Below are 518 nucleotides of genomic sequence, written 5' to 3' on the forward strand. Positions count from 1 at the left end.
CGCGTAAAGAAGGCACGGCAGTGTCGCCCTGCGCAGCTTAGCGCCGAGACACTACCAGTGTCTCCAGATATTCACATAGTTACGATAAAGACGCATTCTAATGTTGTACATATGAATACAAATATAATATTACTGATGTATTCATATGTACAACATTAGAATGCATCTTTATTGTAATTATGTGAATATACGTGTTGTTAATATGTACTCGCTGGAATTATTTTATTCCTGTGTTGTGGATTGAGGAAGGTAGAGAAAACGCTTGTCTTGTATTGAGAACGAGTTGTGGTAGTCTTGCTTCCACCGAAACTTCTTTATTCTCTTTCTGCGCTAACATCTGCGCGCATGCTTACGCAAGACAAGATAACTTAACATATACCCCCCGCCTTGAAGGGTTTAACCCTTAAAGAAATTAACAATTGGAACTTAACTATAAATTGCAAGGAAACAAGGGAATAAATGATGCAAATTTTAAGTATGATGAATCTTAAAGCTAAGTAATAATGCTTTCTATAGAT

Source organism: Trachymyrmex cornetzi, unplaced genomic scaffold (assembly GCF_001594075.2).
Source record: "Trachymyrmex cornetzi isolate Tcor2-1 unplaced genomic scaffold, Tcor1.1 scaffold323, whole genome shotgun sequence".
NCBI lineage: Eukaryota > Metazoa > Arthropoda > Insecta > Hymenoptera > Formicidae > Trachymyrmex > Trachymyrmex cornetzi.